This window comes from Polypterus senegalus, chromosome 10, assembly GCF_016835505.1.
Source record: "Polypterus senegalus isolate Bchr_013 chromosome 10, ASM1683550v1, whole genome shotgun sequence".
In the NCBI taxonomy this organism is placed as follows: domain Eukaryota; kingdom Metazoa; phylum Chordata; class Cladistia; order Polypteriformes; family Polypteridae; genus Polypterus; species Polypterus senegalus.
In genome coordinates this window covers 63,897,230-63,922,753 of record NC_053163.1, presented here as the reverse complement: position 1 = coordinate 63,922,753, position 25,524 = coordinate 63,897,230, and positions in this window count along the sequence as shown.

The window sequence follows — 25,524 nt, the reverse complement described above, 5'->3', positions numbered from 1 at the left end:
GATAATTAATTGAATATACAGAGCATCAGGATTAAACTAAAATGAAGCTATGAGAAAGCCATGTTAAAGTAATGTGTTTTCAGCAGTGTTTTAAAGTGCTCCACTGTATTAGCCTGGCGAAGTCCTATTGGCAAGCTATTCCAGATTTTAGGCACATAACAGCAGAAGGCTGCCTCAGCACTTCTTTTAAGTTTAGCTCTTGGAATTATAAGTAGTGTAACAAAGGCGCTATATAGGCGCCTGACCCGACACAGAGGGAAACAGAGGCACATATAAAAAACGCAGACTTTATTTTTCTTCAGCTGTGGGACACGTCTTCCCCGTGCCACACAGCCCAAACACAGTCCCAAAGCACAAACACAATACACTTTTCTTCCTCTACCACCACTCCTCCACAAGCTTCGTCTCCTTCCTCCCAACTCTGGCTCCTCGAGTGGTGGTGGCTGGGCTCTTTATAGCCCACCCAGACGCATTCCAGGTGATTGACCACCTGGTCCTGATTGTTCTTCCGAGTGAGGCTGAAGACTTGTCCAGCCGGGCTTTTGGAAGCAGACAGCCACTCCTAGCGGCCACCCCAGGACCCAAACAAGCTGTGGAGGACTCCATCTCCCATGGAGCCCTGGGGGTGATTGGGAAATAACCGTCGGCCAGGGAGGCTGCCACCAAACATCCCGAGGGAGGTATTTGACTGTCCATGGTGGCTCCCCTGGAACATAAGCAGCAGGGGTGTCCCTGCCGGGCATGGGACCTGGCTGTTGATCACAGTGAATACTCATTTGAAGATCTAAGGTTACGATTTGGAGTGTAAGGTGTAAGACATTCCGAAATATAAGATGGAGCGAGATTATAGGCTTTGTAAACCATAAGCAGTATTTTAAAGTCAATTCTAAATGACATAGGTAACCAATGTAGTGACATCAAAACTGTAGAAATGTGCTCGGATTTTCTTTTTCTAGTTAAGATTCTGTCACCTGCATTCTACACTAGTTGCAATCGATTGATGTCTCATATGTGCACTTGGCACCAGGACACCCTAGGCCTCAGTTCGATGATCGACTTTGTGGTTGTGTCATCGGACCTGCGGCCACATGTCTTGGACACTTGGGTGAAGAAAGGGGCAGAGCTGTCAACTGATCACCACCTTGTGGTGAGTAGGCTTCGATGGTGGGGGAGGATGCCGGTCAGGCCTGGTAGGCCCAAACGTGTTGTGAGGTTCTGCTGGGAATGTCTGGCAGAGTCCCCTGTCAGAAGTAGCTTCAACTCCCATCTCCGTTAGAACTTCGACCATGTCCCGAGGGAGGTGGGAGCATTGAGTCCGAATGGGCCATGTTCCTTGCCTCAATTGTTGAGGCGGTTGGCTGGAGCTATGTGTCCGTAATGTGGTCGATGCCTGTTGTGGCGGCAATCCCCGAACCCGTTGGTGGACACCGGCAGTGAGGGATGCCGTCAAGCTGAACAAGGAGTCCTACCAGACCCTTTTGTCCTGTGAGACTCTGGAGGCAGCTGATAGGTACCGGCAGGCCAAGCGGAATACGGCTTCGGTGGTTTCTGAGGCAAAAACTTGCGCATGGGAGGAGTTTGGGGAGGCCATGGAGGACGAATTTCGGATGGCTTTGAGGAGATTCTGGTCCACCATCCGGCGTCTTAGGAGGGGGAAGCAGTGCAGTGTCAACACTGTATATGGTGGGGATGGTGCGCTGCTTACCTCGACTCGGGATATTGTGGGTCGTTGGGGGGAGTACTTCGAAGACCTCCTCAATCCCACTAACATGCCTATGAGGAAGCAGAGCCTGGGGACTCGGAGGTGGGCTCCCCCATCTCTGGGACTGGGGTCACCGAGGTGGTCAAAAAACTCTTTGGTGGCAGGGCCCCAGGGGTGGATGACATGCGCCCGGAGTTCCTCAAGGCTCTGGATGTTGTAGTATTGTCCAGGTTGACACGCCTCTGCAACATCACATGGATATCGGGAACCGTGCCTGACCGGGGTGGTGGTCCCCCTCTTTAAGAAGGGGGACTGGAGGGTGTGTTCCAACTACAGAGGGATCACACTCCTCAGCCTCCCTGGAAAAGTCTATTCGGGAATCCTGGAGAGGAGGGTTCGTCAGATAGTCGAACCTCGGATTCAGAAGAAACAGTATGGTTTTCATCCTGGTCGCGGAACAGTGGACCAGCTCTATACCCTTAGCAGGGTCCTGGAGGGTGCATGGGAGTTTACTCAACCAGTCTACATGTGTTTTGTGGACTTGAAAAAGGCATTCGACTGTGTCCCTCGGGGAATCCTGTGGGGGGCACTCTGGGAGTATGGGGTACTGGACCCCCTGATAAGGGCTGTTCGGTCCCTGTACAACCAGTGTTAGAACTTGGTTCGCATTGCCGGCAGTAAGTCGAACCCGTTTCCAGTGAGAGTTGTACTCCACCAGGGCTGCCCTTTGTCACTGATTCTGTTCCTAACTTTTATGGACAGAATTTCTAGGGCAGCCAGGGTGTTGAGGGGGTCCAGTTTGGTAGACTCAGGATTGGGTCACTGCTTTTTGCAGATGATGTTGTCCTGTTTGCTTCATCAGGCCGTGATCTTCAGGTCTCTCTGGATAGGTTTGCAGCTGAGTGTGAAGCGGCTAGGATGGGAATCAGAATCAGCACCTCTAAATCTGAGACCATGGTCCTCAGCCGGAAAAGGGTGGAGTGCCCTCTCAGGTTTGGAAGCAAGATCCTGCCTCAAGTGGAGGAGTTCAAGTATCTCAGGGTCTTGTTCACGAGTGAGGGAAAAATGAAGCGTGAGATCAACAGGCGAATCAGTACGACATCTGCAGTGATGCGGGCTCTGCATCGGTCTGTCGTGGTGAAAAAGGAGTTCAGCCATAAGGCAAAGCTCTCAATTTACCAGTTGATCTGGTGTCTGAGCTTTCCCTTAAAGATAAGGTGAGAAGCTCAGTCATCCGGGAGGGGCTCAGAGTAGTGCCGCTGCTCGTTCGCATCGAGAGGAGTCAGATGAGGTGGCTCGGGCATCTGATCAGGATACCTCCTGGACACCTCCCTGGTGAGGTGTTCTGGGCACATCCAACCGGGAGGAGGCCCAGGGGAAAGACCCAGGACAGGCTGGAGGGACTATGTCTCCCGGCTAGCCTGGGAACGCTTTAGGATTCCCCCGGAAGTGCTAGAAGAAGAGGCCAGGGAGAGGGAAGTCTGGGCATCTCTGTTCAAGCTGCTGCCCCCGCGACCTGATCTCGGATAAGCGGAAGAAGATGTATGGATGGATGATGTCTTTTTTGGGTAGTCCTGAGAGGAGTGCGTTACAGTAATCTAGTTGACTGAAAACAAAAGCGTGAACTAATTTCTCGGTATCTTGCAAAGTTATAAGGGGTCTTTTACTATATTTCTTAAGTGAAAAAATGCTGTCCTAGTATCTGATTAATATGTGATTTAAAATTCAGGTCAGTATCAATAATTACCCCTAAATTCTTTACCTCCATCTTGACTTTTAATTCTAATGGATCAAGTTTATTTCTAATAACCTCATTATATCCATTTTTGCCAATCAATAAAATTTCTGTTTTCCCCTTATTTAGTTTGATAAAATTACTACATTCAGAAACACCAGTAAGACATTGTATCAGTGAATGAAGAGAGTCGGGGTCATCAGGTGCTATTGATAAATACAGTTGTGTGTCATCAGCATAGCTGTGGTAGCTCACATTATTCCCCAAGATAATCTGACCTAACGAAATCATGTAAATCGAAAAGAGCAGTGGACCCAGGATAGAGCCTTGTGGAACACCATATAGAATATCATGTGTCTTTGAAGAATAATTACCACAACTAACAAAGAATTTTCTACCTGCCAGGTAGGACTCAAACCAATTTAAGATACTGCCAGAGAGGCCCACCCATTGACTAAGGCGATTTCTAAGAATGTACATACTAGGGTGTAGTGTGTTACGTTGGAGAGGGGACTGCAAGTGGTGTGATGAGGTTACATCAATGACATTTTAGATGATTCATTGCATTTCAACTGATTAAATTTGTAGAAAAAAGGGGAAAAACTGAGGTGCTGTAAAATTTTGACCGGGAGTGTATGTCATGTAAAAGTAATAACAAAAGGTGAAGAAAAGTGAGACACCAACTAAACATAGTACTATTAGTAAAATGGTTCCACTTCAACCACTGGAAAACTGTACATAGTTCATAATATTATTTCTTTTCACCTGTTTATTTCTGTACAGTGCTTAAAATGTTCAATTCATTCTATGGCTCACTTACATGTGCAGCCCGTAAAAGTTATTTTTGTATGTAGTAAGTTAAACTAAATCATGATTTAGTGCATACTGGTTTTGATCTAAACCTTCCAAAACTATGTAACAGCACAAGATTACAGATCAAAGAGTTACATTCCATTCTAATTGATACTACCTTTACAGGATGTGCTACAATGTGAAGTTGTACCCTAAATTCCCATTATCCCTATTAAATAACTGTTTGAATTAAAAATATTACAGTCTCCTGTAAAACCGTATTTTCCTATGACCATCAACTAAAGTCATGCTCAGTCACTACGAAAAGAAAGAATTGACATACAGCATGAATGTTTTACTTTTGGGCAATTCTACATAGCATATTCATGTGTAAGGAGGGCCAGTGAATGAACAATATTATTTATTATTAACTATTATTATTACTAGCAATATTAACAGATATTGCTTTGATTAATGGATTTCTTGATTTCCCACATCATTTTAAATGTATATCTGGTTTATGATTTTAAATGTGTTTGCTTTAAGGTTTGCTTGTTTGGACTACCTTATTTTTGTTCAATACTTTTGAATTTTTAAATACTAAATTCTTAAAGATTACAGGAAATTTATTTTAGATTTTGTAGACAAGAGTTGTTTATTATTATAGACATTTTTCATATTTAAAGATATTAGCCCCATTTTTGGGCCTGAGACAGCCAGAAGTCTGCCATTTGATTTGGGGCTAGACTGCCTAGGGTAAGGACTATTCTGTGGGTAGAAATATCTTGTAAGTGTATGTTGTGATGTAAGATTTTGCATATAACTTGATAAATGTTTTGTATGTCTTTATTTGTAATCTAGGCAAAGCAATGTAATTTAGTGTTACTTTGGTGAGAGGTAGTCGTGCTTGCCACCCAGGGTAAGCGACTAATCTTATGACAGGATTTGGGGGGGGGATGTGTCTTAAACCAGTTTGATGAGTATTTCTCTGCTAAAGTCTTTCAATCCCCCTGCAAGGATGCCAGGATGTGTAACATATGTTTTTTTTTTTTATAGGTGGGGTTGGCAGGTGTAAAGATGTTCTATTTTACCCATTGGTCTGAGGTATTGTTGTTTGGAATTGGCTTGTCTCAGAGGCCTTTAAGTACCATGATGTCCTATTAGTTCTAGGGGTTGGAGAGAACATCTATAAATGTACTTGCTTAACCTCACATTCTCTCTTACTAACATCTGAAAAGAAGCATCGCTCTTGCTAACCTGTGATGATGTAGAAGTATCTTTCTCTTGCTAACAACTGAAGAAGATCATCACACCATGAACTGGAGAAAACACAATGAAGAGCACAGCTTCAGCCATTTTGAACAGACATGTGGCTAAAAGCTGACCACCAGTGATGCCTTAACTAGAGACATTAAGTAACTACAAGTCTGTGTGCCACCTGAATTACACATCACCATTTTATCAGGTTGTATGGTTGCCAATATTCAAATGTACTTTGCATTTTGTTATTATTTATGAATATTATCAGTAATACATTATTTTATGTGTAACTTAACTACTTCTTGTCTTTTTACTACATCTAATTGCCTGAGGTTATAGATATAGAAGGGAAAGTGGGGTTAAGTTATATACAATAATACCTTATAAACAGTGGTAAGTCTGTGAGATTAGGTATTCTAAGGCTACATGTTAATAATACAATAGGGGTAAGTAGAGCAAAATATATTACTCTACCAAGATAAAACAGTGTAGTTTTTGATTTAGATGCCTTGTTCATTTGATTTCACAGTGTTGACTCATGCATTTTTTAAGATCTTGTTTTCTGGAGGTTCTCTTTAGTTATTTACTTCAGTTTTAATTTGGTTGTTTCCTTGTTTCCAGCCAAGAAGGCAAATTTCTTATGTAAACATGACTAAATAAAAAGCCCTTGACCATAATTAACACTTCTAAAAACTGTTTTCGTTTTCCTTCTCATGCTGGGCTATATCTTATTTAATTACCTCTACTTTATTGGTATCATCCATAAAATGTTGCCAAATACTTCATTTCTACAGATAGACAGCACAATAAAAAACAGGTTGATATTACTGTTGTAAAAAATAAAATCTGTCTATTTAAATTACTAAAATGAAATTTACCTTTTGTTGCAGTCATTCTTACACTAATCAAGTTCAGCCTGTTAGCACATATGCATACTGCACGACAATATGCTCAATAATGGAGATCAGTGAGTTTAAATAGTATTGCTACTTATCAATGTATTACAGATCTATCATGAAAAACAAGATCAATAATATTTTCAAAATGACACCTTTTACCATTTAAAATTGCCTGGATTTGCAATACTTCTATTTTTTCTCACTGTTGAATCAGCGTGCATCACTGAATATTGCAGACAAGCAATACTTGTGAACCATAAAAAAATAAAAAAAACTTTTCTTGCATTTTTTTTATAAAGGTAAGTCCTATCTTTCTTCAGTCTGGGTCAGAGTTTCTTTTTTGGCCCTGTCAAAAAGAAAACTACTTTTGCCAGAAATCTTCTTTAAGCTCTACACCAGTAATATGTCAATGATTGTCCTGTGAATTGTCATTCTGGAGAAAGGTGAATTTCTTGCCTGTCACTTATAGTGGAGTGCCTGTAGTGACACTTAAATATGTTGCCTTTTGTATGGTAAAGCAAGGTGATAAGGCTAAGGAGAGAAAGAAACGCTGTATAAGCTCAGGCAAATTCCTGTAGGATTTCTTATGCCCGACAAATAGTCTGCATGAAATACACAGGGCAAATATCTTTTTCAGAATTTACACAAAATAGAAGTAATAGTATTGCTATAATTATCCACTTGCAAAGGAACTTTTCCCAACTTTAATCCAAGCATTATTTTTTTTTTCCAGTTGTTTTGTAACAAATGTTTAACAATAGAATCCCTGAAGCCTATGAAAAAACTCATAATCCCGGGTCACCTTAAATTCTCTCGCAACTCCTCATCAGCATCTTTTGTTTTGCAAATGTGTCGATCACCACCGGCAGCAGGCAGCTACGCAGCTTTAGTTGTACACAATGTTCTCCCAGCTCAAATCTGTTCATCTAGGTGTGAGGTGCCTAGAATTGTATAGGGTAAATAATATATAATTATTTGGAACACATACATTTCATGTGTGTTCCGTGTCTAAAACAATCTGGGTAAATGTAGGATTACAGGAAATGTGAGGCAAGAAATGTTGAACAGATAACTAGAACAGAAACGTTTTTCATGTTTTACTAATAATTGGCAAAATGCTGACGTGAAGAGTATAATGTGTGAAGATTGAAGTCCAAGTATCAAATATACATTTTCACAAAAGACACAGATATAACAAAATAAGAGCACTCTTTTTCAAGAATTTAACCCAAGTAAAAGAAATTGGGATAGGATATGACAAACACACAAACACATATATATGTCTGCTTGGCTGGTGTAGAGGTAAGAACTGCTGTCTCCAAATTGAGAGGTGACAAGTTTGATCCCAGGTCTGTCATGCATTAACTGTTTTGAGTAGGGAGTGGCTATTTATTATTACTATTATAGAATAAAAACACACATTTGATTTATTTTGCGCCTGTAACACCCAGTGTAAATTTATGGTACTTGTAAAAGTTAGTGTTTTGTTTCATTATTCACTTTTATTTTCTCAGTCACATTCACGCTCCCCCCGATCTGACACTGTTAGGTTTCAAATAAAGACATCCTATAAGAGAGGTGAACTCAGATTAGGATGAGGGTTCTTCATTGGAGAAAGAGAACAGAAGCCCTCCCTTCAAGAAATGTCAACTCACACATAAGAACAATGCAGCTGCACCAGGTGTAAAGGTGAAAGATGGCACCGTTTGGATGCAGCAAGAGGCAGCGCGTCATCCTGCCAGTGAATCTGCCATACCATGACCTTCAACGAAACAGCAGGGCCTACAGAGCTCTTCAAGGTATTGCGCATTGTCCTGTTTGTGATTATGTTTTGTGATGGTCTTTATATAAAAAAACATTTATATGTTACTTATATAAAAGCTTTGAATTCTCATTCTCATTCTCTCTCTTTCTTTCCTAGGTCACGAAGCAGAAGTAGAAGTAGACAATGGCTGACAGTGAGATGAATCGCGTTGCCGTCGTTGTCGAAGAACTCCAGGCACTTGACAAACAGATTCAGAAACTCCTATCCAGACGAAGGTACCTTAGAGACTTGAAGGCTCGGCTGCTGAATAAACCACCCTCAACATCTGAAGTCGATGTAACATCAACCCCACCGGTGCCGCTCAATTCCAAGGGCAAGTAAGCTTCACCCCCGCGCCTCGTAGGAGCAACGACGACGCCAATGAAGACCTTGGCGTGTTTCAGCTATGCAGGCGGAGGTTCAAGGCTAGAACACCTCCATCGGCACAGGCAAGCATCTCAATCCAGAACCGGTTCGACCCTCTCCGCGTCTCCAGTTTGCCTTCAATCCCTGGTGATGTAATCGTGGTAGGTGATTCGATTGTATTAAACCTCAATATCACATGCCCAAATAGAAAATCTTTTGTTTCTTGTTTTCCCGGTGCTCGAGTCCGAGATGTGATGAGACGGGCGCCGACCATCTACGAGAAGCACAAGAGGGCAGTTGGATCCATTATTTTACACGCCGGCGTAAACGACATAAGGCACCGACAGTCAGAGGTTCTCAAGGCTGACTTCACAGCACTAGTTAAAGACACAAAGGAGATGACCTCACCGACAAAAATCTTCATCTCGGGTCCACTACCTCTCGTCAGACGATCAAATGAATACTACAGTCGTCTGCTTGGATTAAACAACTGGCTGAAAGGCTTCCTCGAGACTCAAGACATCGGGTTTATTGAAAATTGGGACCTCTTTTGGGAAAGGCTGCGTTTCTTCAAGCGGGATGGACTGCATCCAATAGATTTGGCCCGGGTCCTCTCGAAAACATCGCTAAGGTAATTCGTCTATTTTGACTGTCTATTTCTACTTTAAACCGCTTCCGTAATGCTACTGCTTTGCTAGGACATAATGGCTTAACAAGTCTTCCGTAAAGTGCACAACATTAATAATCTAATAACCAATCTTAATGCACGTAAAAAAATCTAGGCAGTGCGGCATAAACACCAATAATTTAATTGCAATTACTACTTTAGATCAACAATGCATTAAAACTATAAAAACAGATTGTAGATTACATAAAAAATACACACAGAGCGGCGTTAACAAAAATAACTTAAGTTTTGTTCCAAATACCAATAACGCATAGAATTCAGCTCTGCCCTCGAAACATTAAATATGGCACTATTAAATGTTAGAGCTTTAACTAACAAGACATTTTTTATTAACGATCTTATTAGTGATAGAAACATTGATTTTATTGCACTAAGTGAAACGTGGCTTAACTCAGACGGCGGCTGTTTTAAATCGAATCTGCGCCTCCGGATTACAGTTTTACTCGTGCAGACCGCCAGGGAAAAAAGAGGCTTGGCAAACATTTACTCGAACCAGTTAAAGTGTAAAGATGTTAGTTTTGGTAAATTTAAGTCCTTTGAGTATCTCACCGTTGTTATTCATGGAGATTCTCACGTTCTAGTATTATCCGTGTATAGACCTCCTAAATTTAACGCGTCTTTCTTTGAGGAATTCTCTGACTTAATGTCAATTTTAATTACAACTATGACACACTCTTAATAGTCGGCGACTTTAACTTTCATATCGATAATCAGTGTGACCTAAAAGTAAAGGAATTCATGAACCTCCTGGACTCTTTTGATTTGAGACAGCTCGTTAATCAGCCTACACATAAAGCAGGTCATACGTTAGACTTAGTGATTACTAAAGGACTAAAAGTTGATATAAAGCAGATCATTGATATTGGTCTATCAGACCACTTTCTTCTACTATTTAATATAGAAATAATGATAGAAAACATTCATGAGAAGCATATTGTTAAAAAATGCTTCTTTGACTCATCAGCAGCTTTAAAACTTACAAACATTCTAAGCAATCAGTCCGTTTATAGTGCCAACTATAATAGCGAGGATAATGTAAATAGTAAGGTGGAAAATTTAATTCTAAAGTAAGAGCTGCTGTTGACATAGTTGCACCTGAAAAGACAGTTAAAAAATCTTCTAGCATTGTTATTCCATGGAAGACCCAAAGAGTGTCTGATTTAAAAGAGCATGTCGTAGAGCTGAGCGTAAATGGAGGAAAACTAAACTAACTATCCATTATGAGATATTGAAGGTTAAAATAACAGAATACAATAACACAGTCCGTCTTGAGAGGCACTGCTATTTCTCTAAGATTATAAATAACAATGCTAGTAATCCCAGAGTCTTATTTTCTACAATTGATCGCCTAAACCCAGGTAACACAAAGGAATGCCCCCAGAATACTTCCAGTGAAACCTGTGAGAACATTGCTGTATTTTTCAATCAAAAAATTAATGATATTAGAAATAACATAGTATATCTCCCCAACACTGCAGAACCTCCTAAGCCCCAGTACTCCATTATAAACAAATTAAATTCACCAGGATAGATTTACCTGATTTACATAGAATAATCTCTCAACTGAAACCCTCCACCTGCGTCCTTGACCCAATACCAACAAGGTTTTTCAAAGAAGTATCAGGCTGCTAATTGATAATATTCTTGACATAGTAAAGTCGTCATTAATTACGGGGTTCTTCCCAGACTGTCTTAAGACTGCTGTAGTTAAACCCCTGCTCAAGAAAAAAAATCTTGACCCCTCTGCTTTTGAAAATTTTAGACCCATCTCTAACCTGCCCTTCTTAAGTAAAATTCTAGAGAAGGCAGTCATTATGCAGTTAAATGACCACCTCAATAAACATGCTATTCTTGATAAATTTCAGTCAGGTTTCAGAACAAATCACAGCACAGAAACTGCACTCGTTAAAGTAGTAAATGACTTGCGGGTAAATGCAGACAGAGGCCATTTATCTGTTCTCATCCTCTTAGATCTGAGTGCTGCATTTGACACCATTGATCACAATATTCTTAGAAATCGCCTTAGTCAATGGGTGGGCCTCTCTGGCAGTGTCTTAAATTGGTTTGAATCCTACCTGGCAGGGAGAAAATTCTTTGAGTTGTGGTAATCACATCTCAAAGACACATGATATTCTATATGGTGTTCCACAAGGCTCTATCCTGGGTCCGCTGCTTTTCTCAATCTGTATGCTTCCGTTAGGTCAGATTATCTCAGGTTACAATGTGAGCTACCACAGCTATGCTGATGACACACAGCTGTATTTATCAATAGCACCTGATGACACCGACTCTCTCGATTCACTAACACAATGTCTTACTGGTATTTCTGAATGGAATAATAGTACAGTGGTACCTCGGTATACGTCTGCTTTGGAATAAGTCCAACTTGATATACGTCCTGCTTGGACACAAAAAATTTTGCTTGGTATACGACCTTTGTTTGGAATACAACTCGCGTGCTAACCTTGTTTACCTCTCTCGAGACAAAGCCACGACTGCCCACGAGCGTTAGTGCGCCAGTTGCTAGCATTCAGTGAACAGCCCGCGCTATAAGTCTCTGTGAACTTTCACGTGTGTAATATAGCGGGTCCACAGCTCCTGTCAAAGTCCAGCTTTAAAATAAATAATCACCGCGCTCGCAGCTTGGTGAGGGGGCGTGGTGGTTATGTGGCTGAAGGTTGTCAGGGCGATTAGCGATGTGGGCGTTTCTCACCAAAGTGCACTTGTGAGGGACCGTCTGCATTCATGATTGTTCCTGGGGCTGCTTATCTTGATAAACAGAAGCGCGAGATAGCTAGAAGGGGAGTAAAAAGAAAAAAAAGATGTTAGGTTGAGTGAGTGAGAGAGAGAGGGCTGCTTATCTTGATAAACAGAAGCGCGAGTTGGCTTGAAGGGGAGTAAAAAGAAAGAACGGACGAGAGAGAGAGAGAGAGAGAGAGAGAGAGAGAGAGCGAGAGCACGCATGGATAAAGTGGCTGAAGCAGGCAGAGCGAAGGTCAGTTGCAAGTAGGGCGACTCTCCAGTTGGGAAGCAGGCTTCTTGTTTTTTTTTTTTTTAAAGAATGCTTCCTGCTTTTAACTTCGTATTTTTAAGAAGACTTTTTCTATTGTTTTAACCTCCACGTTTCACTTCTGATTTTATGGATTATTTATTGGAACTTTGGAGACTGCACTTTAATTTGAACACCTTGTTTTGTTAATTGTTTTAATAAAAGCACTTTGCACTTTTTCACCATCCCCTTGCTTTGTTGTTACCGATGAGGTTAGCAGCGAGGCACATTACCGACGGTGTAGGATTCAAGGGCTCCCCGGCAGCAATTGGGAGCATACAGCAAACCTGCATCGTCACAACGTGATTTTGTGTTTTTTTCATGTAAATTTGAATTGATTGTTGAAAAGTATGAAGGGGGCATGCGTATCCGGGACATGGCTGTTGCATACGAGAATGGCTGTTTGCCGAGAATGACGGTATCTACGATTGTAAAAAACAAAGATGTTATTAAAAAGTAAAGTGAGGTAAAAATTTTCATTTATTTCATCTAATTGCTTTTGTATTTATGCATTTTAGTATTAAGCAGTGTTTAAATTATTTTATACAACCCCATCAATGTATAATATGCCAATAGCAATAGGATTTTTTTTTTCATGGGAACGGATTAATCATTTTCCCATTATTTCTTATGGGAAAAACTTGTTTGGTATATCGTGCTCGCTATATGGTGCTTTGACTTTCGTGGTTTCACTCTATTGCGGATTTTATATGAAAGCATAACTAAATATATAACGCGGATTTTTGCTGCTTCGCGGGTTCTATGGACAATGTGTCTTTTTACTTCCTGTACATGCTTCCTCAGTTGGTTTGCCCAGTTGATTTCATACAAGGGACGCTATTGGCGGATGACTGAGAAGCTAACCAATCAGAGCACGCAGTTAAGTTCTCCTGACTGAGAAGCTAACCAATCAGAGCACGCAGTTAAGTTCCTGCTTGCTGAATGCAGTGTTAACCAGGAAGTCTCGTCTCGCTCATTCAGCATCAACGTGTTTCGCTGTGTAAAGAGTTGTGCTCTTTTGTGTTTATCTTTGTGCATAGTCAAGCCCTTCATTATGGCTCCAAAACGATCTGCTACTGCTTCAGGGGCCGTACCCAAGTGCAAACAGAAGATGTTAACGACTGCCGAAAAGGTAAACGTTTTGGATTTGTTGAAGGCTACGATTCTTTTTATTTAAAAAGTGGGAAAGGAATATAAGATCTACGGCCGCAGTGTCCTTTTAACCAGGGTGCAAAACAAGTTGTAAGTGGATGTAATAAGGCAGTAGTCTGGATGGAATCTGCTTTAGGGATCTGGATTGAAGACTGCCAGAAGAAGAACAACGGCAGTGCTACACAATCGCCTGAAGTGGCTCCTTTAACGGCTGTAACGCTCTCCTTTGTTGTGCAGTAAAATAAAACTCATTGTTATCGGACAAGTCATCGTGTCATTGTTGGTGAGTAACCATAATTAATTTTCTACTTACAGTACTTAGTACATGTACGTACGCTTAGTGTCACTGTACACACACATTTACTGTATACTATTTTTGTTGCATTGTACGTATTTATTGCTGGTGGCATGTCTATCGTAATGGCTGTAACATGTGATATCGGAGACACTCAATATCTTTAAAATAATATTTAGGTTTTACTGTATATAAACAGTGTGTTTATATGCATAATTTCAATGAATCTTACCTAATATCTAAGAGAATACAAAGGGATTATGCTGTATAACTCTGCGGGGAATATTTATAAACAGTGTGGGAGAGTTTATAAGGGCTTAAAATATATAAAAATAACCATAGTAACATAGCAACCCCCGCGATCGAGGAGGGATTACTGTACGTCCTGTTTGGTATAAGTCAAAGGGTCTGGAGCGGATTAAGGACGTATACCGAGGTTCCACTGTAATTTTCTCAAACTAAATAAAGAGAAAACTGAAATTTTAGTGATTGGCAATAATGGATTCAATGAGGTTATCAGAAATAAACTTGATGCATTAGGATTAAAAGTTAAGACGGAAGTAAAAAACTGGGGTAACTGTCGACTGTGACCTGAATTTTAAATTGCATATTCATCAGACGCATATTCATCAGACTGCGCCGAACAGCAGTTTGGAGTATCCACCCTTTTTGGAGTCTCTGGAGGGGTTGCTAGAGGGCATACCTTCTGGGGATTCCCTCGTTTTGCTGGGAGACTTCAATGCTCACGTGGGCAATGACAGTGAGACCTGGAAGGGCGTGATTGGGAGGAATGGCCCCCCCGATCTGAACCCGAGCGGTGTTTTGTTATTGGACTTCTGTGCTCGTCATGGATTGTCCATAACGAACACCATGTTCAAGCATAAGGGTGTTCATATGTGCACTTGGCACCAGGACACCCTAGGCCTCAGGTCGATGATCGACTTTGTGGTCGTGTCGTCGGACTTGCAGCCATTTGTCTTGGACACTCGGGTGAAGAGAGGGGCGGAGCTGTCAACTGATCACCACCTGGTGGTGAGTTGGCTTCGATGGTGGGGGAAGATGCCGGTCAGACCTGGTAGGCCCAAATGTGTTGTGAGGGTCTGCTGGGAACGGCTGGCAGAGTCCCCTGTCAGAAGTAGCTTCAACTCCCACCTCCGCAGAACTTCAACCACGTCCCGAGGGAGGTGGGGACATTGAGTCGAATGGGCCATGTTCCGTGCCTCTATTGTTGAGGCGGCTGACCGGAGCTGTGGCCGCAAGGTGGTCGGTGCCTGTCGTGGCGGCAATCCCCGAACCCGTTGGTGGACACCGGCGGTGAGGGATGCCGTCAAGCTGAAGAAGGAGTCCTATAGGACTTTTTTGTCCTGTGGGTCTCTGGAGGCAGCTGATAGGTACCGGCAGGCCAAGCGGAGCAGCGGCTTGGTTGTTGCTGAGGCAAAACTTCGGGCATGGGAGGAGTTTGAGAGGCCATGGAGAGCGACTTTGGACGGCTTCGAGGAGATTCTGGTCCACCGTCCGGCGTCTCAGGAGGGAAGCAGTGCAGTGTCAACACCGTATATGGTGGGGATGGTGCGCTGCTGACCTCGACTTCGGGCGTTATGGGTCGGTGGGAGGAGTACTTCAAGACCTCCTCAATCCCACTAACATGCCTTCCAATGAGGAAGCAGAGCCTGGGGACTCTGAGGTGGGCTCTCCCATCTCTGGGACTGAAGTCACCGAGGTGGTCAAAAAACTCCTTGGTGGCAGGGCCCGGGGTGGATGAGATCGCCGGAGTTCCTTAAGGCTCTGGATGTTGTAGGACTGTCTTGGTTGACACGTCTCTGCAACATCGCATGGACATCGGGACAGTGCCTCTGGATTGGCAGACCGGGGTGGTGGTCCCCTCTTTAAAAGGGGACGGAGGGTGTGTTCCAACTATAGAGGGATCACACTCCTCAGCCTCCCTGGAAAAGTCTATTCGGGGTTCTGGAGAGGAGGGTCCGTCGGATAGTGAACCTCGGATTCAGGAGGAACAGTGTGGTTTTCGTCCTGGTCGCTGAACAGTGGACCAGCTCTTCACCCTTAGCAGAGTCCTGGAGGGTGCATGGGAGTTTGCCCGACCAGTCTACATGTGTTTTGTGGACTTGGAAAAGGCATTCGACCGTGTCCCTCGGGAATCCTGTGGGGGTGCTCGGGAGTATGGGGTACGGACCCCTGATAAGAGCTGTTCGGTCTCTGTACAACCGGTGTCAGAGCTTGGTCCGCATTGCCGGCAGTAAGTCGAGCCCGTTTCCAGTGAGAGTTGGACTCGCCAGGGCTGCCCTTTGTCACCGATTCTGTTCATAACTTTTATGGACAGAATTTCTAGGCGCAGCCAGGGTGTTGAAGGGGTCCGGTTTGGTGGACTCAGGATTGGGTCACTGCTTTTTGCAGATGATGTTGTCCTGTTTGCTTCATCAGGCCGTGATCTTCAGCTCTCTCTGGATCGGTTGCAGCTGAGTGTGAAGCGGCTGGGATGAGAATCAGCACCTCCAAATCCGAGCATGGTCCTCAGCCGGAAAAGGGTGGAGTGCCCTCTCAGGGTTGGGGGAGAGATCCTGCCCCAAGTGGAGGAGTTCAAGTATCTCGGGGTCTTGTTCACGAGTGAGGGAAGAATGGAGCGTGAGATCGACAGGCGGATCGGTGCGGCATCCGCAGTGATGCGGGCTCTGCATCGGTCTGTCGTGGTGAAAAGGAGCTGAGCCGTAAGGCAAAGCTCTCAATTTACCAGTCGATCTACGCTCCTACCCTCACCTATGGTCATGAGCTATGGGTAGTGACCGAAAGAACGAGATCGCAAATACAAGTGGCTGAAATGAGTTTCCTCCGCAGGGTGTCTGGGCTTTCCCTTAAAGATAGGGTGAGAAGCTCAGTCATCCGGGAGGGGCTCAGAGTAGAGCCGCTGCTCCTCCGCATCGAGAGGAGTCAGATGAGGTGGCTCGGGCATCTGATCAGGATGCCTCCTGGACGCCTCCCTGGTGAGGTGTTCCGGGCACGTCCAACCGGGAAGACCCAGGACACGCTGGAGGGACTATGTCTCCGGCTGGCCTGGGAACGCCTTGGGATTCTCCGGAAGAGCTGGAAGAAGTGGCCGGGGAGAGGGAAGTCTGGGCCTCTCTACTTAAGCTGCTACCCCTGTGACCAGACCTCGGATAAGCGGAAGAGGATGGATGGATGGATGGATGGATGTAATATCGCTGAAGGGATCAGGGGTGGTATTATTGTTTTCATTTAGTTAATTTAATTTCATTATACTTTTTTATCGTTTAAATTCCCCGCGTGTTTTTCTTTGCTGTCTCTGTAGTGTGTGTGTGTCGTGCCAAGTCTGGGGTTGTCCCTGGTAATCCTCGAGTAAAATAAATAAATCACCATCACTCATGACGGTGTGAATCTTAGCGGCTTCTGACCGCTACATGGTTACCTGTGTTTAAAATTCTGCTTATGGTTTATAAGGCCTTAAATAATCACGCTCCATCTTATATATCAGAATGTCTGACACCCTATATCCCAAATCGTAACCTTAGATCCTCAAATGAGTGTCTCCTTACAATTCCAAAAGCTAAACTTAAAAAAAGTGGTGAAGCGGCCTTCTGCTGTTATGCACCTAAAATCTGGAATAGCCTGCCAATAGGAATTCGCCAGGCTAATATAGTAGAGCACTTTAAAACACTGCTGAAAACACATTACTTTAACATGGCCTTCTCCTAACTTCACTTTAACTTAATCCTGATACTCTGCATGTTCAATTCATCACAATAACTATTCATAGTGGCTCTAAAATCCGTACTAACCCCTACTCTCTCTTCTGTTTCTTTTTCCGGTTTCTTTGTGGTGGCGGTCTGCGCCACCACCACCTACTCAAAGCATCATGATGCTCCAACATTGATGGACTGAAAGCCCTAAGTCTACGTGACCATCATCATCAAGTCCTTCCATGAGAACCCTAAATGCAAAGAGGACTGTTTGATTTATGTTAGGTAGATTGCCCAGTCTCATGGTCTGGAATCCCTGCAGGTTTTATTTTTTTTCTACAGCCGTCTGGAGTTTTTTTTGTTTTTTCTGTCCACCCTGGCCATCGGACCTTACTTATTCTATGTTAATTAATGTTTATTTTTCTATTCTTCATTTTGTAAAGCACTTTGAGCTACATTTTTTTGTATGAAAATGTGCTATATAAATAAATGTTGTTGTTGTTGAATGTTGTTTACCTATTTACCTTGATTTATTTACTTATCTTCCTACAGCATAAAGTCATAAGTAGACTTCAGAGCTTCCTGTGTTTGATCAACATGGGCATACTGACAAGGTACGTGTACTGAAGCGACTTTAGCTGCAGGTGGAAGCTCCTATCGCACTTCATGCAACTGTTGTTATGGTTCTGCCTTTGTCCAAAAACAGCTTTTGGAAAGTATTTCTCCCATGGGAAAACTGGGATCTTTTCCTGAATAAGGAGTGGCAGTTTTTTGTATGCTGACATTTTTGCTCCTATACTGAACACTTGGCACAGTTCATTCAGAATTGCATCATGCATTATGCATTATAAGTAAGGACAAAACAAAACTATCAATGAGCAATTATTTTTGATGAAATATCACTTTCCATGGCAAATAAACTGGTTTCCTAAAAATGCCTGCTCTGTACTGAAACAAAATGAGATGGGAGCTGTCATTCAGCTTTGAAACTGCAGAGAGAGTGATAGGTGAGAACAGGCAACAAAGCAAAAGTGAATGAAAGTGCCACTATTTTTGGTGCAGGAGTTGCTCAAGACTGAAAAAATGAGTGTGCACTGCTGTTTTATTATTAGTCAATCGTGTCTTTTGCTAATTATCTACCTATTCTATAAAATATGTAAGTATGGCTGTAATTTTTTGAACTCTTTTCAATTTAGGTATTAAAAGTTGATCAAAAGTGTTGATTTACTTTTAACAATTAAATACTGAAGTGTATTTGGATAGCATCTTGTGTCATAGCATTCCACTAGGCACCTCTCACTAATGGTAGAACAAAGCAGTACAAGGTGTGTAGATATAAATGAAATAAAACAAAACTGTTTAAACCATGTAAAGTGCCAAGAATCTGTGCTGACTTCTGTTTTTTAATAAGCCTACATGCCATTTCTTGTTCACAACTACTATATTTGCATATCCACAGAAATATGCAAGCTTGGTTATAACTACTTGTACAAAAATTTTTCAAAACATTTGTTATTTCATGTGTTTTGTTTATCACTAATAAATACTGAACCTATTTTCTGCCCAGCGGCTGTGCAACTGTGGAAAGTATTTTTTCTTAATTGAAAATGTATACTACAATTTAAAGTGAAAACATATGCTGTGTACCAAAAATGATTAATTTGTACACTCTCTTAAGCTTGTTATCCCCAGAAAGAAGCCAACCAGAAAGGTTTCCCCACCTTGAACTCTTTGCTGCCAGAATATGCCCCTGTTCTCCATAAGACTGAAATGGATAAGATGTTAGAACACATTTGACTGACAAGACTACATAATCAAATGTGTTTCATCCACTCTTTGAATATGGTAGCTAACGGAAAAAAAGAAAAAATCTCACTACAACAAAAAGTAGCAATTCAATTTTTTAAGTTAAAGCCTAATAAAAAAACTAAAAACATGACACTGTTAAAGGAGCTAAAATGTATTCCTATGCTGTACAAGAAAAAACTAATTTTATATGCATTGATTTATCTGTATACCATTAATTAATTAATTTAATGATATTACTCCTGCCTTAATTCACTGTATTGGGTTTAATAAAACCAAATCTTTTTAATAATCATTCATTTTTATCACTTTGCAGGTACCTTAATGCCTTGCAGTTCAGTTTATCAAAACTGACATGCTTTAATGAATCGATAACATATTCTGGTACTTTTGGGCCTGACTGCTGCTTGCTCTTCTCTCACTTGTCATTATTAACTGCTTTTCATTCTTTGAGATAAAATGTTTTTCTTTAATGGAATATTTTAGCTTATTGGCAGGACAAACCAACATGCACATGGATTTGAATTTGATTTATTCTACCTTTAGGTACAGAAAAATAACTGAAAACTCTGACTGACACTGAACACTCCTTGTATCAGTTCATAGCACACTTGACAGATTTGAACATTTTTGCATTAGGCTTGATTAAGATTATTCTGATCTAGTAAAACCAATGGAAATATTCCAGGCAGCAGCATTACAACAATTTCATTCATTTATTTTTATTCCCTTTTCACTTGGGCAATTTAAATGCCTGACGAGGCTGTGTTCGCCTTTGCCAGAGAAAATTATTAGGAAAGACGTGTTATTATGAACAGTAAAAATCCATAACAACATGTTACAAATAATTTTGAACCTTACATCAAGAATCATAATGATAATTATGAATGTCACCCAGTGTGTTTCTGCATTATGGGCCAATAGGGCATAGCCCCAACAGACATTGAACAAAATAAGTAACAAGCTTCCTTCAGAAATGTAACTTCTTATTAAAATGTTTTTAACAACCATCACTTTTGTTTTCTTAAGCATTTTTCACATTTTTAATCATATATCATACTGCTTCTTATAGTTTGTGAAATTACCTTACAGATTGTTGCTGCAAATCTGTAGCACCATGAAGGTCTGAAAGACCTTGCCCTGAAGTGTCCTCTATAACCTTGGATGTGGGTGTGCATGTCCAGCTTGAATTTATCAGTTTAATAATGAGGCTTGAAGGTCATTTTCTTATTAAAATGAGGGCCATGGATAATTTTTTTTTTATCATGTTTGCTCTGCTGAGTTGGAGCCTTGTGTTGTGTAGCACACACCAGTAAAGAGGTATGAAAAATCCAGTCCTATTTGCTTCCTTAAAAGTAGCAACAGCAATTGGATAAAAAAGAAAGGCAATCAATATTAGGAATGCATCATTTGCAAGACTTTATGCTGAATCTTAATTTTTATCCACTTATTTTGAACAGGCCACCAAGGAAGGCCGTATGAGCTCTTTAGACTTTGTGGTAAATGAGCCAGCAGTGTGATGCTCCTGTTTTATAGAAGTGCAGAACCTTGGTGCAGAAAGAACAGATTATATGTAGAAAATCATTTGCTGGTCTCACATTGATGGTAGGGCGGCACGGCTTCACAGTTAGGAGACCCGGGTTTGCTTCCCAGGTCCTCCCTGCATGGAGTATGCATGTTCTCCCTGTGTCTGCGTGGGTTTCCTCCAAGTACTCCGGTTTCCTCCCACAGTCCAAACACATGCAGGTTAGGTGCATTGGCGATTCTAAATTGTCCCTAGTATGTGCTGAGTGTGTGTGTGTGTGTGTGTGCTTGCCCTGCAGTGAGCTGGCACTCTGTCTGGGGTTTGTTTCATGCCTTGCGCTCTGTGTTGGCTGGGATTGGCTCCAGCAGATGCCCGTGACCCTGTAGTTAGGATATAGTGGGTTGGATAATGGATGGATAGACATCGATGGTAGATAGCCCTGCTACTGGACTTACAGTATGTTGTTCGAGTCATGCATTGTGTGTAGTCTGCATGTCCTTCTTATGTCATTGTGACTTTAACATTTGATTCTAAACTTGAGGTGTTTTACTTCATGCAGTTCATGAGCAGCAAGTGGTTGCAAAGTTCTGACTTAGCTTTAAATCCATATGACTGTAATTTGTCAGATTATGATGATGTCAGAGGATATCACAATGATCTAATACCAATGGAGACAGACAAGACAACAGCAGCACATTGTTTGATTGTTTTAATTTTTTTTTGTATGACATCTTGCATGTTTTGCTAGTCATTAACAAAAAGGGACAAATATTATGTTTTAGCTAAACGAATGTTTATGTTAGGGAAGTCTACACACACATAAGAAAATTCTTGTATGGCCCTACCAGAATGTTATGCCAAAAAGCTACTATATGGTTAAGTCATAAATGAGACAAATAAGTTTGTTTACATTTTAAGAACTTTTCAAACAAACGCAAAGCAAAAAAAATCAATCCCCAAGTAAAATGGCAAGCTGAGTATTTAGCTAACATTTAAAAGATATGCACACTTCAGTTTTATTGTAGGACTAGGCTAGATAATTAACTTTATAGCAATTATTACAAAGGAAATTTGTATTATGTGTTATAGTTAGGTAGCAATTAATACTTTGCTTACTGTATGAACTGAAATAACAAACACCACTGATATCCAAATGTATTTTGTTGTAGGTTATAATTAAAATTTTACAACTATATAAAACTGTTATTTCACGTAAAAGATAAATGCTTATTTTTTACTACAAAGGAAGGCCCTTGGTGAGTTTTCTCTTTAATGTGTTTAAACAGGTGTCATTGTACTTTCCAGTTCTTACACAACAAAGAAATGTATATTTTGCTAGTGCTAAGTTTCATGGATTGTCTTTGAAGTACCAGGTATCTTCATTTGACTGATTAAGTTGTGTTGTATTATGTTTTATTTAAAAAAAATTACAAAGTGCTTTAACTAAAACATTCAATTTCAAAAATATTTTATAATAATAAATAATGAATTCATGAACAAAATATTTTATAGCATTTTTTTAATGATGAACTGCTTCAGAATTCCTGTTTAATTCCCCCTACATACTGTTTACAAACTCTGATACTAAAGATACTGTAATCATACAGCCTTAGGGGGCACAGTAAAAGGAACCTGATACTCTTATAGCCAATGAATCTCAAGACAGAAGTAGACTTTAGGTTTGGCCTTATGGTGGAAATCTCATCTGAAGTTAAAAAAGGTATCGAGTTAGGACTGATGCAAGATGCTGAAAAATTAGTTCACACTTTTGTTTTCAATCGGCTAGATTACTGTAACGCACTCCTCTCAGGGCTAACCAAAAAAGACATCAATCAATTGCAACTAGTGCAGAATGGAGCTGCTAGAATCTTAACTAGGAAAATAAAATCTGAGCACATCTCTCCAGTTTTGATGTTACTACACGATACCTGTGCCATTTAGAATTGACTTTAAAATACTGCTTATGGTTTACAAAGCCTTAACACTAGAATTACCAAAGCCTACGAAAAAACTTGTAAATCCACCCCACCTTAAATCCCTTTGCACCTCTCTGTCAGCGTCTTTTGTCCTGTAAATGTGCCGATAAAGACAAGCAGCAAGCAGCCTGCTATTCCATCCCCATAAAGTGCACAAAGTTCTCCCAGCTCATGCCTTGATTATCTGGGAGTGAAGTGCTGGAGTGGAAATAATAGATTGTTATTTGGAACACATGCATTTCATGTGTGTTCTGTTTCTACAATAATCTGTGCAAACACATTGTTAAAACAGAAACGTTTTTCATATTTTAGTAATAAATGACAAAATGTAGGCATAAACTATACAGTGTGTCCGGAAAGTATTCACAGTGCATCACTTTTTCCACATTTTGTTATGTTACAGCCTTATTCCAAAATGGATTAAATTAATTTTTTCCTCAGAATTCTACACACACACCCATAATGACAAAGTGAAAAGTTTACTTGAGGTTTTTGCAAATTTATTAAAAATAAAAAAACTGAGAAATCACATGTACATAAGTATTCACAGCCTTTGCTCAATACTTTGTCGATGTACATTTGGCAGCAATTACAGCCTCAAGTCTTTTTGAATATGATGCCACAAGCTTGGCACACCTATCCTTGGCCAGTTTCGCCCATTCCTCTTTGCAGCACCTCTCAAGCTCCATCAGGTTGGATGGGAAGCGTCGGTGCACAGCCATTTTAAGATCTCTCCAGAAATGTTTAATCAGATTCAAGTCTGGGCTCTGGCTGGGCCACTCAAAGACATTCACAGAGTTGTCCTGAAGCCACTCCTTTGATATAGGGCCATTGTCCTGCTGAAAGATGAACCGTCGCCCCAGTCTGAGGTCAAGAGTGCTCTGGAGCAGGTTTTTATCCAGGATGTCTCTGTACATTGCTGCAGTCATCTTTCCCTTTATCCTGACTACTCTCCCAGTTCCTGCAGCTGAAAAACATCTCCACAGCATGATGCTACCACCACCATGCTTCACTGTAGGGATGGTATTGGCCTGGTGATGAGCGGTGCCTGTTTTCCTCCAAATGTGACGCCTGGCATTCACACCAAAGAGTTCAATCTTTGTCTCATCAGACCAGAGAATTTTGTTTCTCATGGTCTAGGAGTCCTTCAGGTGCCTTTTGGCAAACTCCAGGTGGGCTGCCATGTGCCTTTTACTAAGGAGTGGCTTCCGTCTGGCCTCTCTGCCATACAGGCCTGATTGGTGGATTGTTGCAGAGATGGTTGTCCTTCTGTAAGGTTCTCCTCTCTCCACAGAGGACCTCTGGAGCTCTGACAGAGTGACCATCGGGTTCTTGGTCACCTCCCTGACTAAGGCCTTTCTCCCCCAATCTCTCAGTTTAGATGGCTGGCCAGCTCTAGGAAGAGTCCTGGTGGTTTCGAACTTGTTCCACTTACGGATGATGGAGGCCACTGTGCTCATTGGGACCTTCAAAGCGGCAGAAATTTTTCTGTAACCTACCCCAGATTTGTGCATTGAGACAATCCTGTCTCAGAGGTCTACAGACAATTCCTTTGACTTCATGCTTGGTTTGTGTTCTGACATGAACTGTCAACTGTGGGACCTTATATAGACAGGTGTGTGCTTTCCCAAATCATGTCCAATCAACTGAATTTACCACAGGTGGACTCCAATTAAGCTGCAGAAACATCTCAAGGATGATCAGGGGAAACAGGATGCACCTGAGCACAATTTTGAGCTTAATGGCAAAGGCTGTGAATACTTATGTACATGTGCTTTTTTTTAATAAATTTGCAAAACTCTCAAGTAAACTTTTTTCATGTTGTCATTATGGGGTGTTGTGTGTAGAATTCTGAGGAAAAAAATGAATTTAATCCATTTTGGAATAAAGCTGTAACATAACAAAATGTGGAAAAAGTGATACGCTGTGAATACTTTGTGGATGCGCTGTATAATGCGTGAAGCCTAAAGTCCCAAGATCAAATAAATACTTCACAAAAAGTTCAGAGACAATACAACAGCTTCCGTAGTGTAGCGGTAAGATATGCTGACTTGTAATCAAGAGTCCCTGGTTCGATCCTGACTGCTTTGTTTATTTACTGTTTTGAGTAGTGAGCTGCTCTTATTGTTAATATTATACAATAAACACATACATTTGGTTTGTTTCTGTAACAGCTGATGTACATTTATAGTACTTGTAAAAGTTTTTTTTTTCTTTTTTCATTTTTATTCTCTCAGTCATGATCACGATATATATAACCGCCTCAGGGATCTGACGCTGTTACTTTTTATCTGAAACTGGGAATTACTGTAGATGTGAGTGGTGTTTTGAGGCAATGGAACTAGAAATTCTCTGATCCTTTGGGATAAAAGCTGACACACAAATGCTGGTGAATCTGCCTTCTTCGTATCTCACCATCACTTGATTTTTTTTTATTCAGTTTTATTGAGTATTCCTGCTCACGCTGAATTAGAATGCACCTTATGGTCCATGATGTTAAAGCCTCACTGACGGCGGTGGGGGGATGGAATAGCAGGCTGCTTGCTGCATGTCTTTATCAATACATTTACGGGACAAAAGGCGCTGACGGAGAGGTGCAAAGGGACTTAAGGTGGGCCGGATTTATGAGTTTTTCCATAGGCTTTGGTAATTCTAATGTTAAATAATCTCGCTCCATCCTATATTTCAGAATGCCTTACACTGCAAATCGTAACCTTAACTTTTCAAATGAGCTTCTACTTATAATTCCAACAGCTAAATTTAAA